Source organism: Tamandua tetradactyla, chromosome 4 (genome assembly GCF_023851605.1).
Source record: "Tamandua tetradactyla isolate mTamTet1 chromosome 4, mTamTet1.pri, whole genome shotgun sequence".
Classification (NCBI taxonomy): Eukaryota; Metazoa; Chordata; class Mammalia; order Pilosa; family Myrmecophagidae; genus Tamandua; species Tamandua tetradactyla.
This window is the reverse complement of record NC_135330.1, coordinates 159313771-159326425: the sequence shown is the minus strand read 5'-3', so window position 1 is coordinate 159326425 and position 12655 is coordinate 159313771. Positions and strand designations below refer to the sequence as shown.

The window sequence follows — 12655 nt, the reverse complement described above, 5'->3', positions numbered from 1 at the left end:
AATAGACATTGTTTAACTTGTGTATGAGAGGAAAAAATCAGAAAAGCCTTCAAAGAGGGCATAAATGTGTGAACTGCATCTTAAAAGCAGATTAGCATTTTTCAGGAAGACAACAGAGAACAGTATTCCAAAATGGTGTTGTTATGTGGATAAAGGCCTAAAGAAATGAAGTCCAGAGTAATCACACAAGGTTTTCTGTAGAGGCGGGTATAAGGGCTGCGTGCAATGAGAAATCAATCTAGAGAGTGATAAAAGGGTCAGTCTTTGAGGACTGTGAATAGCATATTGAAGACTTCGGATTTTGTCTTGTGGAGACTGGTTCTGCCCTGAGGGTTTTAAGCCAAAAAAAAAGGCTTGGGTTTCAATGTCAGATGCAATAATTTCTGTGATTTTGTGCAACATTCTAGAGCTCTATATATGTGAGTTCCTCATTTGTAAAGTGCTGATCATTATTACTTACTTCATTGTCTTTTGTGGTGTCAGTGGTATGTTTGTATGTAATGCACATCTGATTCTTCACCCCCTAGTTGAGAGAGATAGCAATAAGGAAAGAGAGTGTGTGAGTGTGTGCATGGAGAGATGAGTGTTGGTGGCTGTGGTGGTCGGAGGGGGTGAGATATGGTAGTTCCTAGGGCTGCTCACATTTGTTCTGCCTCCTTTTTAGGATTCAGGCATGGCCATGTTACTGGCTTGTCTAGTGAGATGGAAGCAGAAGGTATGGGTACAGTTTTAAAGGAGAACATTTAATTGCCAGGGAAGGCCCTGCTACAAACCCGTCCCTCTCTTTGGTATTCACGGAGATCCCCATAGAGGTAAAACCTCTGTTTCCCCTTGGGTCCCTGCGTGTTTATGAGCACCACTGTCACCCAGGAGGAATACCTCAGTGAAGCGGTGGTGAAAAGAATGTCGGCGATCTTGTAGGTGGCTTTCGGGAACCAGCTTTATTAAGCAAAGACAAGCATCAGCAGACACAGCACCCTTTTAGGTAGGCTCAGCCCAAGCAAGCTAGCCCCTTCCTGCCTGAGTTAAACTACCCCACTGCCGCAGTTGGGCATTTAGGCTTATGCAGAGGTGGCCTTCTGTCCTATACTGCGCATGCTTATGCTGAGGTGGTTTTTAGTTCCTGTACTGCGCATGCTTCTGCTGTTAGCCTTATGTCTCTGTACCTAGCCCTTGTTTTCCCATATGCATTTTGTCTACAGTAATTTTCCTCCGCGTATACTGTGCATGCTCCCTTCCCTCCGCCTAGCGATAATGATCCGATTCATCTGGTCTCTTGACCAAACTGTGCGGCTCAGTGGTGTGATTTACTTCCTGTACCTTCTATGCGTCTCAGAATGTTCTATCTTCACTCTCAGCCCAAACCCTGCCGCCTCCACTTCGACGTCCTCCTCCACCCCTCCCTGCCCATTTTCTACCTAACCCCACTACCAATTCCTAGTGGGCCTGAGTCATGGCAGTGTTAAAAAAAAAAAAACAACTCTTGTTCAGATAAGCCACTGTGAATTTGACAGTTGTTAGAGTAAAACGTAGATTCCAACAGATGCATGGATGAAATAGAGTCTAGGCTGCTGATAGGGTTTCATGGAATTGGGGTTGGAGCAAGGAGTCTCTGACTGGGGGTTACTGGGTTGAGATGGTGCTGGTGAACATTGAAAAATGAGTGGAAACTTGTACTCCAATAATCCCAAAACTCAAGGAATCCTAATTCCAGAAGAAAAGTAGCTAAATGAATAGGCTGGGAGAAATCTGAGCCACTGGAAGTCTGTGTACTCCCCCCGGGTATAGTAGATAATGTGTCTGAGGACCATCTAGATTTAATACTCTGGTTTTAAGATTTAGGAATGGAACCAGCATGGTGCCTGGCATACAATTTAAGCTCAACAAAAGTTAGTTGCCTTGTTTATCTTCCTTTTCCTTCTTCCTGTATAAGTTCCTGTGTTTGCTCTCCGTTTACCAGATGGCTAGCTTTGTTTGACCAGAATAGTCTGTTAAAAGTTGCCTATATAATGATTTACTTCTGCAATTTAGTGCTCCTATGGTTAAGGAGTTCACATACAAGCATGAATGTGTTCAGAATTATTCTCTTTCCTCTATTGTTATTCAGGACGTGAATTAGGCATGACTTCATGATTTTCCGTTTAGAAGGCTACATATACAAAACATTCTCTTCTTCCCACACAGTTGTTTTTTCTTTGTTGTTGCATATATATGGATGTCCTCAGAATGCTTTTACTGAAAACATTGACTTTGGTGACTATGTGGGGGTACTTACCTTGAAACCTTAATAATTGCCCCTGAGTACTATATAGGAAGCAGTAGTATCTGCAGGGAAGAGGCTGTGCTTCTGATTAAACTGTGTGGTCCTGGTGTGTTTTCTGTTCTTTTAGAATCGCTGCTAGGAGGTTGTAGAATCAATGATTGTGGAATAACATTCAGACTTGGGGATAGGCAACCAGGACTCATAAGGCCTGACATGTAGAGCAGCTCATGGAAATGTGCAGAAGAGGGGGTTGAAACTTGAAGTTTGTCATTGTTAAGTATCCGATGATTGAGATAAAAGACAACTCACCAGTAACTGGTACTGGACTCATAATTTTCCTGCCTTTCCATTCTTTTAAATGAAAAGGAATGATAAGAGAAAGTTTTTAGGATTACACAATCCACGTTTTTAATTGCCCACTGACTACTATAGGCAGAAAGATAAATTAGACATATGCCAGGTGTTATGGTATGATCACCCAGAAATTTGTTCACCTTAAATCTTCTCTTTAGAAATCTTCTTTCTGCTAAAAGGTACTAGTTATATGAACTATACAATTTGAAATCGTGTACTAAAAAGTAGTGCTTCATAATGTTTAGTAACTTAATTCAACCAATTTTAAATGCCAAAAATGAAAATAAGAATTAAAATAAAAATTGAAGCAGATTATTTCCTAGAAATTAATTTGACAAAAGTTCAGAATTAAGACCACTGTATGGGTGAAATTGGTTTTCATAATAGTAATAAAATCTGTGACTAAAATCTGTGGACTACATCTTTATATTACAAAGTTAGAGGATTAAGATTGTAAGCCTGGGGTGGGCCACGGTGGCTCAGCAGGCAAGAATGCTCGCCTGCCATGCCAGAGGACCCGGGTTTGATTCCTGGTGCCTGCCCATGTAAAAAAAAGAAAAAAAAAAGATTGTAAGCCTGGTCTAAATTGGTGCTTCAAATTCTAGAAATTCTATATATCATCTGTAAAACTCCTTGTCATGCTAAGTGGGAAAATGAAACCTGATTATTAACTAATTTATTTTAGATTTAGAGACTTTCGTCCAGCGTTACCTCTAACATGTCTTGAGTTGACCAAAGGTAGAAACCATAACTCACTCTATTTTATTATCATCAGTCAGGACAATTTGTCAGTATCATGGATACATAAAAGTTTATCAAGGTCCTTTAATGTTTCTAAAACAAATATCTCTTAGATTGACCACTGATTTTATTGGAAATGCATCTCAGTTACAGCAGTGGTAAGAATTTATAGACATAAGAAAAGGATTGTCAAGAGCTGTTACTATTAGGACAGGTGACATATGTCCACTTCTCGATGTCTTTGTATAAAATAGACAACTCCTGCAATTTAAGATCAGCCAGTAGCACAAAAGCAATAAAGACATGTCTAATAATGTAAGGGAAGTAAGAATTTTAATGAAACTTTAAAATAAAGGTTTGGAATTACATTGAGTCATTAATCTCAATAAGAAAGTTTGACAGTTTTGTATAAAAGACAGAAGTCACATTAAATTGTATAGCATCAATTCTATTATTTGGTGGTCAGATTATTTAATATGGTAATGCATGAGATTTGATTATATTTCATTAAATGTATGATAAACTTACATATTAAAATGACTGTCAAAGAAATCACTTTGGGAGAATACATTTGTTTTAAGATAATTGAAATATGCTTTTAATTTTAATCTTGAACTCCTCACTTTTAAATTGCTTTCACAGTCAGTTTATAATACACTTGAGGGAAAATAAAGATCATACTAGGTAGTTGTGTCTTGTTGACCTCTGAGCTCTTTCTAAAGAATTGTATTTATGATCAAAGGATAAAGCTTTGCCACCATTAAAGATATTAAAAAGAAAATGTACTGGGTCCAGACGTAAAATCATAAGTTTTGGTCTGTTGTGCTTTCATTTCCTTTCTACTCAAAATATTTCCTAACTTCCATTATGATTTCTTCTTTGACCCATTGATTGTTTATGGAGATGTTTTTAAATTTCCTCATACTTGTGATTTTTCTAGTTTCTTACTCTATTATTGATTTCTAGCTTCATTTCATTGTAGTCAGAGAAGACATATTAGATGATTTTCATATTTTTGAATTTATTGAGACTTGTTTTGTGATCTACCATATGCTCTCTACTGGAGAATGAGCAGTGCACACTAGGGAAGAATGGGTATTCTATTGCAGTTGGGTTGAGTGTTCTATGTGTGTCTGTTAGTCTAGTTGTTTTAGAGCATCATTCAAGTCATCTATTTCCTTATTAATCTTCTGTCTGGATGTTCTAGCCATTACTGAAAGTGGTGTAGTAAAGTCTCCTACTATTAAGGCAGAACTGTCTATTTTCCCCCTTTTTTTTATAATCACTTCATTCAAGCAAGCCTCAAAGTTATTTTAAGCATAAAAAGCCCTTGTTGAAATGTTGACAAATATGTCAACATTTGCTTCACATATTGTGAGGCTATGACATTAGGTGCATATACATTTATAATTGCTGTATCTTCTTGTTGAATTGACCCCTTTTTGGCCTATAGTAACTTTCTTCAGCCCTTGTAACAATTTTTGATGTAACTCTCTATTGGTAACTATTTTCATGATTTATTTTTCCATTGTTTCACTTTCAACCCATTTGTGTCTTTGAATTTAAGGTGAGTCCTTTGTAAACAGCATAGAGTTGGGTCATGCTTTCCTATCCAAACTTCCAATCTCTCCTTTTGACTGTAAAGTTTAATACATTTAAATTTAAAATAATTACTGATAATATAGAACATGCTTTTGCCATTGTGCTATTTTGTCTTTATAAGTCTTGTGTCTATTTTGATCCTCAATTCTTCCATTAATGTCTACTGTCGTATTTATTTGATTTATTTTGTTATGCACTGTATTGATTCCCTTCTGATTTCTTTATTGATATGTTTTTCATATATTTTCATCCTGTCTACTGCATCCTTTTGCACAGGTGGTATAGTGAACAATCATGCATGGTGAGCCACATTTCCTCTGATATCTACTTGCGATTTCTGTGAGACTCACTCCAGTGCTACCTCATGTGAGATGTCTACCTGAATACCAAGGGTGAATTAGCGTTAAATGAACTTCTATGTCCGGAAGGCTAGATAAACAGAAAAAACACTCAAGGTAATCCTTTAGTGAAAATGCTTAGTACAGTCTTCAGAAACTAGAAAATGCTTTTTTTTTTTTTATAATCACTTCATTCAAGCAATTGAAATAAGCAAAATTATTTTAAGCATAAAAAGCCCTTGTTGAAATAGTTTGCTGTTGGGTCTAATCTCAAGAAACTTCCGCTCTGTTCCCAGAAACCCTCCCTTGCTCTGTTTGCAGGAATGAAACATCATATAAACTAATTTTGTCCTTTGAAGAACAACAAGGGGCCTACAAAATAACAAGACATGTTGTTGACCAGTTTTCCCTCTTCTATTTTCTTTTTCCTCTTTTGCTTTCTTCTGAATCCTAGCCATTTATTTGTCTCCTTGAGGTTATAAAAGCCCAAACCACCCTTCCCACTCCCAATTGGTCTTGGAAAGTTTTTTTCTCTAATTCCTTGATGATGCATCTTCAATGAACTTACCTTCTCACTAAGTTAATGTTGTTTCTCTGTTTGATTCAGGATCAGTCAAGCCTGACTATTTAGGACCTGATGGAACTACCAAGGGTGATTCATTCAGTGGTAGGTGATCTAAGTCTTGAAATAGCACCTATCACTTTAGTATTTTCTTGCCTCTCTTTTCTAGTAAATAGAACTTTGCTGCAGAATAGAGGGTCTTTTTAAAAGATAGAAATCTTTATCCTTCCGGTCCTAGCAGAGAATCTTAAGATGTTCATTTACTTGATAAATGAATGAGGATATCCCATGGTCTAGGAAGTATAAAACTGAAAAATTAGATGATACAACTATTTTTAAAAGGGTGGGCTCTTGCCTACTGTGAGTGGTCAGATTTTACAATGATTTTGATGGAGATAGATACAGTAGAAATGAAAATGCTACTGTGATGAAAAAGTTTATTATTTTAAATAAAGAGGAAATTAAAGCTGAATTCATTTACATAGTCTAGTAGGTAGAATATCTGCCAGAGCATCTAAATATTATTGGCAGATTTAGGGATTCTATTAACATTTTAAAATACAGAATTTGACTGAAACATGAATAAAGTTTACCTTATATTGTTTTTAAAGTATAAAGGAATGAACATGATCTATATGTCTGTACTTATGTAGGCCAACATTACCATCTACCACGAGTTGCTACTTATAATAAAATGCATTTTTCTTTTTATTAGAGAAGTTATGGGTTTACAGAACAACCATGCATAAAATGCAGGATTCCCATATACTACCCTATTATTAACAATTGATAGCACATTTTTATAATTGTGCTATTAACTTTAGTGCATGTTTAACTTAGGATTCACTGTCTGTATAGTGTAGTTCCATGAATTAACAACAAATTTTTAAGGTGCATGGTGTTTCAGTGATAGAATGCTCGCCTTTCAGCCTTTCATGTGGGAGACCCTGCACCCCCCAAAAAAAACCCCATTTTTTAAATTCTATTAACATGTATGCAATCTGACATTTTCCCTTTTAATCACATTCAGTTATGTATTTCAGTGCTGTTATTTATGTTCATAACGTGCTACCATTCCCACCACCCATTACCAAAATGTTTCCAACATTCCAAATAGGAACCCTATACATTTTAAGCCTTAACTTCCCATTCCCTATATCACCCCATCCCCTGATAACCTGTATTTTAGAATATGGTTCTATGAAATTACTAATTCTAATTACCTCAAAACAGTGAGATCATACAATATTGTTGTTTTGTGTCTGGCGTATTTCACTCAGCATGGTGTCTTCAAGGTTTATGCATGTTGTTCCAAGTATGAGGACCTAGTTCCTTTTTATGTCTCAATAATATTCCATTGTATGCATATGCCACATTTTGTTTATCCATTCCTTGGCTGATGGACTCTTGGATTGCTTCTATAGTTTGTCTACTGTGAATAATGATGTCTTAACATTGATGTGCAAATATTTGTTCAGTTCTCTTGGATACGTACCTAGTAATGGGATTTCTAGGTCATGTGGTATTTCTACACTTAGCTTTCTGAGGAACTGCCAAACTGTTTTCTACAACAGCTGCGCCATTTTACAATGCAACCAGCAGTAAATGAGTGTTCCTATTTCTCTGCATTCTCTTATTCTCTTCAACATTTGTGATTTTCTGTTTTTTTTTTTTTTTAATAGCAGCCATTCTATTAGGTGTAAAATGTTATCTCATGGCTTATGATGTTGAACATCTTTTCACGGGCTTTCTGGTCATTTGTATATGTTATTTGGAGATATGTTTAATCAAATCTTTTGCTCATTTTTAAATTGCGTTGTTTGTCCTTTTGTTGTTATGTTGAAGCACAACAAAATACATTATTAAGGGAATATTTCATTAGGACAAGTCACGGTATGGAGAACACCAAAATAGAAAATACACTGATCAGGTTTATTGCCTCGAAAATTTTTTTAATTGTCTTGAAATTTTTATATATGTTTCCTGTAAGTGGAAATTTGGCTAAATTAAAAGAAATAATTTCAGAATTCCAATCTACTGCTCCTCTTCAAGTCTCCCTTTAGTAGTAGCTAAATTACCCTAATTCTGAAAACACAGCATAAAGAAAAAAGGTTTGATCTCACCTTAAGTTATATGGATTTCATGTATGCTTTTAGGTTACATCTGTAAATGTATTCATATAGTGATTTTAATAATTTTTGTTCTGAGTTTATATAATTTTTTAAACTTTTTTTATTGCATAATATAACATATATGCAAAGCAAAGAAGGAAAAACAGTAGTTTTCAAAGCACTCTTTAACAAGTTGTTACAGGACGGATCCCATAGTTTTTCATGGGCTACCACACCATCAACTCAGATTTTTCCTTCTAGCTGCTTCAGACATTGTAGGCTAGAAGGAATAAATATATATTTTTTAATCATCACAATTGACTCTTTTTCCTTTTTTGTGAAAAATAATGTATATGCAAAAAAGCAATAAATTTCAAAGCACATCACAGCAATTAGTTGTAGAACAGATTTCAGAGTTTGGATACATTACAATTCCACAATTTTAGGTTTTTACTTCTAGCTGCTCAAAGATGCTGGAGACTAAAAACAAGTGATATAATGATTCAGCAATCATACTCGTATATTAAACCCTACCTTCTCTGTATAACTCCACCATCACTTTTGATCTGTCTCCCACTTTTTAGGGATATTTGGACAATTCCTATTTTAACTTTTTCATGTTGGAAGGGGCTGACAATAATATGGGGTAGAGAGAAGGATCTGTCTGATGATCTGGAGAGGCTGGCCCCTCTAGGTTTCAAAACTTATCTTGTCTAGTACCCATGTGGAGGTTGTAGGTTTCTGGAAAATTACCCTAGTGCACAGAACCTTTGCAGGATCTTATATATTGCCCTACATGTTCTTTAGGATTGGCTGGAATAGTTTTGGTTGGGGTTTGGCATGTTATGATAGATAGCGATGTCTAAATGAAGCTTGTGTAAGAGTGACCTCCAGAGTACCCTCTCAACTCTATTTGAACTCTCTCAGCCACTGATACCTTACTTGTTGTACTTCTTTCCCCCCTTTTGGTCAGGATGAAATTGTCGATGCCATGGCACAAGGACTAGACTCATTCACCCCTGCTTGTCATGTCCCATATAGAGGGTAGGACAATGGTTTCACTTGCAGAGCTGGGCTTAAAGAGAAAGAGGTCACATCTAAGCAATAAAAGAGGTCTCCAGAAGTAACTCTTAGGCATACCTATGGGTAGGCTAAGCTTCTCCACTACATACATAAGCCTCACAAGAGCAAGTGTCAAGATCAAGGGCTTGGCCTATTGATTTGGATGTCCCTAATGATTGACACAGTATCAGGGGTTTCCCTATTGGTAAGGTTTAATAGTTCCATATTTTTTCTCCCACCCCTCAAGAGACTTTGCCAATACTTTTTCTGCTTAATATATTCTAGGATGTATCCAGGCATTATATTAAGCTATACAGGAGTAAAGGACCTCATTCTTATTCTGGGCTCCCTGTGGTTTGATTGTTTGAATGAGCTATTTCAACAGTTGAGTTAGATTATGTGCTACAGAAAATTTAGTTTCTAGACAAAATAAACCTTTCTTCCTGTGGCCTCAAATGTAGGTTAGGTTCTGAAATACAGACAATGTCTTCCTTACCCTGTATTCTGAATTATATAATGATTTTTAAAAATGATTTCAGTCAAGTCATTCAGAATAGAACCTATATAAAACAAACATTATGCAACAAAGTACTCATAAATTTTACAAAAGAACAAAATATTCTCAGGGGTATGTATTTCATATTTTTAAACACTTTTTTTCACATTGTAGCTTTAGCATTTTTTATTAAAATTATGAAAAACAAGGCAAATTAATCATAATTGGAAATAAACCTTCAAGTAAGTATATGAAAGCAAACCTTAAGATTGTACTTCTTACATGCGAGGTTTTTATGGGTATATCTATGTGAAGTATTACAGTAAAATTAGGGGTGATTAAGAGTTTAATTGATAATTAATTTTAAGACTTTAATTGATAATTAATATTAAATTGATTTTATATTAAGACAGATAAAATATATAGAGTTGTATGAATTTTAGATAAATATTAAAAATGCAGTGAGTCCTAGGTCTCTTTATGCTCCATTTCTACCGCCTGAAGATAAATGACCACTCTCTTATGCCATAACAGATAGTAAGAGAAAAATTTTGAGAAGGGTTGGCATGTAACTAGAAGATAAAATTCATCTCCGAGTTCATCCAAGGCTATTTTTCAATTATTCACGAGAAGAAAGAAGCAGGTGCATAACTCCTCTATTCTATCCCTGCCATAGGTGGTTTCAGATGGTAGGTACTGCTTCCAACTCTGCTTCCATTTTGATCCACAGAGATTCTTACTATATTTAAAGAATCCAAAACACCTTGTCCAAGAGTTGTAACGTAATAGCACTCTCTACAGCATTTATTCCCTGAGTTCCAATCACCAGTTTTAAAGCTGAGATTTAATTATCACCACAGTAGTGTGTATCTACACAATAATTTATATTTTCATTTTCCTGATAATTTCAAAACCTAAACTCTTTTATTTACTAAGTTTCTATTTTTTTATCATATAGAATTACATATCTACTAATGATGCTATTGCTGATAATATCAATATCGAGATTTGATTTTATAACATGACAAATCTTCAATTAACTAAATCAGCTCATAAAATATCTAAAAACAATAACTAATTTCAATTATTTTTAAATGTGCATATTATTTATGTACTTGTTTGGAGACATTAGATGAGTTATAAAACTAAACACACAGTAGGTTTTCACAATTCCTAACATGTGAATTAATACAATAGATACAAAATGTTATGTAATCTACATATACCTATATAATCTGTTTTTTAATAGATCCCCAAATTACAGTTTATCATAGACTTTATTATAGATAAGAAAACATTATTATTAGTAAAGCAACTATATTTCACCTTTCCTTACAAAACTTTTAGAATCAATTGAAATATTTGGTAATGTATATATTCTCCTTAAAATACAATTCAATCATACTACAATACATTTAAATCAATTTCATTTGTTATTATATATCTTCCAGCATATTAAAAAGTGATGACATCAGGAATGGCAGTACAATTCTTTCAAAATCAGTTTCTCTACAGTGGTAGAGGTTACTGTTGTGAAACACACAGCAAATATCCTGTAACCGTCTTGTGAACTGCTCCACTATAGACCTTCATATCTAAGTTATGTATCTGCATATAAGATCTTTATTTATAGAAGGGACCTAAAAACATTTGTACATTTTTTTAGTTAAGGTAAAGAAGATAACCAATAAAAAATACAAAAGAACACATGGGATAAGCTGGGTTTGAAGACAGACAAAAATGCATTAAATTTCTTTTTTTGTCACTTGTTTAGCTTGGTACCCTCTAGCCTACTGCGGAAAACTTCTGAGCTTCATTTTGCTCAGTTACAAAGTGCAGTATCAAAACCTACCTCGTGGGCAGTGCAACATGTGGCTCAGTGGCAGAATTTCTGCCTGCCATGCCAGAGACCTGGGTTTGATACCTGGTGCCTGCCCATGCAAACAAACCACTTACCTCAGAAGTTATTATCCAGGCTCAAAGGGATCAATGGAGTTTAAGCTTTAGTGATGAGTTCATAGCTGCAAGGCACTCAGCAAATTATTACTATTGCTTTAATAATTATTGAATGAGTAAAAATTTTGAGTAACTCTATTCATGACTTTTCCACTGATGGGTGATCAAATAGTTATTTTTGGTTTAAGTGTCTCAATTGTAGGAAAAACTAGAACCTGACATTTTTTATCTTTTTTATGGTGATTCTAAAACTACCTCAATTTGGAAACAAAATAACAACAAAATAAATAGATGACATTAATTATATGAAGATTTCTTTCACATTATGCCTTAGTGGTCTTGGTGTTTCCTGAAAATTTTGTGTTATAGAAAATACATTCATCTTAAGTAATAAAGGTCAAAATTAGATTATTTATAGGAGAAAATGAATTTTAGAAGACTCCAAAATGTAGTTTAATGATTATGACATGATTGATTTTTTTTTACATAATTTTTGTTTGCCCCTGGTCTTTTCTTGAGTCTGTTTTTATGTTTTCTATTTTGACCTCCAATTAGTTCTTCAAGTTAACTAAGAGGGCTGTTCAATCCAAGTTTGCTTTAGGATTGAGCAAATAAATGATACTAAAAGCAGTTATGAGAAAATCAGGACTTTTTTCAGACTAAGGTATATTCCAAATCCTACTAAATTCTCCCATTTGAATCGATTAGAACTGATCAATGAAGGGTTTAAAATGTACAAAATATGTGTATTAAGATCCTCAATAAAATTTTTATACAACGATAAAAATGGTCTTCGCTTCAAAATGAACTATTTTTCATCTTTTCTTTGGGTTAGTGTTTGAAAAAATCTGGACCTGAGCAAAAGAATATTCATTTTACCATCGCAAAAGAAAGTAATTATTGAGCCAAAGGCTCTAATGGCAGGAAGAGGGGAGAACAAGGAAGAAAAAGAAAGAAAACAAACAAACCAAATAAGAAAAAAAAAAAAGGAGGGCACGATGGAATTCTGTTCAGGAGAACAATAGTTGAAATGTGTATGGCATTACCGATGATGCGGGTATTTGTTTTTAGGCACTTGCATTTTAAATTGTCCTTGTGAAAATTGATGATGCTGGCTTTAGATAAAAAAGCTGGTGGAGGAGAATATACTTTAAATTTTACTCACTGATG

At 34.8% G+C, this 12655-nt stretch overlaps 1 long non-coding RNA gene across 10 annotated transcripts in view; it reads left to right on the top strand.

The window, feature by feature from the left end:
- The window catches only part of LOC143681463 (uncharacterized), a 114741-nt gene that overhangs the window by 66001 nt on the left and 36085 nt on the right, over positions 1 to 12655 (top strand). For 7 of the 10 annotated variants that reach the window (XR_013174657.1, XR_013174664.1, XR_013174663.1 and 4 more), the window contains 2 exons: positions 5237 to 5415; positions 5906 to 5965. This is a non-coding gene — a long non-coding RNA (uncharacterized LOC143681463). Of the gene's footprint in view, positions 1 to 5236; positions 5416 to 5905; positions 5966 to 10063; positions 10219 to 12320; positions 12543 to 12655 lie in introns of all 10 variants that reach the window. The other 3 variants (XR_013174661.1, XR_013174658.1, XR_013174662.1) reach the window with 2 other exon arrangements.